This window comes from Ipomoea nil, unplaced genomic scaffold (assembly GCF_001879475.1).
Source record: "Ipomoea nil cultivar Tokyo-kokei standard unplaced genomic scaffold, Asagao_1.1 scaffold2480, whole genome shotgun sequence".
Classification (NCBI taxonomy): domain Eukaryota; kingdom Viridiplantae; phylum Streptophyta; class Magnoliopsida; order Solanales; family Convolvulaceae; genus Ipomoea; species Ipomoea nil.
Window position 1 is genome coordinate 5669428 of NW_017618908.1, and position 2411 is coordinate 5671838.

The window sequence follows — 2411 nt, forward strand, 5'->3', positions numbered from 1 at the left end:
TACCAATACAATAGCCTTTGACCTTATGGAACTTGTGAATTTTATAGGTTTAGTTTTGATATCACATCATCCTTGACTTTCCACTTGCACATTTTTATTATCATTATATTATTATTATACAAAAAATCTAACCTTCCAACTTTCTATTTGAGTTGTCCCACCTAGTAGTTTAAATAATCGTCCAATCAACATTAATCTTACCTTTAGCGATAGGGTAAAAAGAAAAGCTAAACATTCTCTTTTGCCTTAAAAAAAATACATTTAAAAGAATGCTAAACATTCTCTTTTGCCTTAAAAAAAAAAATCAAAACCTAATAATACTCGATATTAATTATATGAAAAATTAGTTATTCCTTCCCAACAATCAATAGAAGTAAAGTCTCGTTTGGATCTCTTTATATTTCTGTTTTTCTGTATCCATTTACATGTAAACTTTTGATGGGTTATCTTTCACGCAAGATTGAAGAGTCATGCAATTTGTGCCACTGGAATTACTTGAAGAAGAAGAAGCTCAAAAAGGCTCATCCAAACAGGCCCTCTGAGCTCACAGAATTTTCTTACTCTCAGCTCCACGCCGCCACTAACGGCTTCTCCAAACACAACCTTCTCGGTCAAGGCAGCCACGGCTTTGTCTACAAAGCTCAGCTTCTTAACGGCCGGAATAGTTTCGTCGCCGCCGTGAAAATGACCAAACAGAGTGAAATCAACGGCGGCGGCGCCGCTGAGAACGAGCTGCGAATACTGTCGCGGGTTTATCACCCGCGGCTCGTGAATTTGCTCGGCTACGGCTTCGACTCGGCTAAGAACATATTGACGGTTGTGGAGTTTATGCCGAGCGGTTCGCTGTACGAGTTGCTCCATTGTTCGACCAGACCGCCCGGGTGGGACCGGCGGGTCCGGTTCGCGTTGCAGATCGCGCGAGCGGTCCGGTTTTGCCACTCCCTGGACCCGCCGGTTATTCACAGGGATATAAAGTCGTCGAACGCGTTGGTCGACGAGAAGCTCCACGCGCGGCTCGGGGACTTCGGGTTGGCTCTGATGGGGAGGTCGGCGGCGCCGCCGCCGCCACCGGCGGGGACGTTGGGGTATCTCGACCCGGGCTATCTTGCGCCGGGTGACGTCAGCACCAAGTGTGACGTCTTCAGCTTCGGTATATTGCTGCTGGAGATCATGACCGGCCGGAATGCAATCGACGTGAATTACAGTCCGCCGTCGGTGATGGATTGGGCGGTGCCGCTGATTAATTCCGGCGACTACGCCATGATTTTCGACCCGAGAATCGGTACACCGGAGAACTGCTCTTCACTGCGGCAGCTTGCGGAAGTAGCCGCCAGATGCGTCACAAAGGCGGCTGCAGAGCGGCCGGCGATGGCGGAGGTTGTGCGGTGCATGAAGGCGGTGTATAAGCGGGTGAGGATGCCGCCGATACGGTTTAGCATCCGGTGGCGCGTGAATTGTGTGCGCGAATCATCGCGCGTGGATAAACATGAATTTTTAGACGACAGCAAGGAATGGTCAAGATTTCCATGGTTGGAAGCAGGAAGACCTGGAAAGTATCTAATGTGTCAACCGTAGAATTGGTATAGTAATATGATTGGTTGTTTCTCTGAATGGGAACCTAGGCGTGTGCTCTATAGTGTGTAATTTTGAGTCCTTTGTTTGGGGTTAAAAGACCGTAAATGGGAACAAAACAAAAAAAAGTTGTCAAAAATATGACACTTTTGAAAATTGGACGAAAATAGGAAAATATATTTGGCAAATGTGTTTGTTATCATAATTTTTTTTTTTCACGGTTAAACAGACACATATTGTATACTAGACACGCAAGTGGAACTTGCATATATGTTTCCAAGATTTGAAGAAGTTGCAGCAGGCGAGGAGGAGGGACTGAGGGAGTGTTATTGAACAAGAAAGGGTACATGGCGGCGGGGTTGGAAGGGTGTGGGTAGTGGAAAGGAAGCGGTGGTGCGGCAGTGGTGGGTGGAAATGAGTTGAGGTGTTCTTCAATGGGGATTTCAGGTGGAGGGGGAGGAGGTTGAGAGGTTGTAGTGTAATAGGAGCTACCAAGAAAATCTTCCAACTTCGAACTCTCCACCATGTTTTTCTCGTACCTCCTCCAATCTACAATACGCACACACTATGGCTGGATTTTGTGGCGTACAAGATGGGCAACATCACATGACTTCAATTTTTAGACGGCCTATATTTATTTTTGACCTAACTACTTAAAGAATAAAAAAATCTACAATTAATCCTAAAACTCTCATCAGTTTTTTTTCCAAATCACTTCTCTCTCCTAATTAATTAAACATGACAAAATCATTCTCTAACTGGAAAAAAAAAAAAAAGTCATATATTTTACTGTATTAATTTTAAAGATTGCGCTTATACTTATAAGAACGAGACCACAC

General features: G+C 44.7%; 1 pseudogene; it reads left to right on the forward strand.

Moving 5' to 3' along the window:
- The first annotated feature begins 303 nt into the window (after positions 1–303).
- LOC109153183 lies at positions 304–1755 on the forward strand (annotated as a pseudogene).
- Positions 1756–2411: the final 656 nt, after the last annotated feature.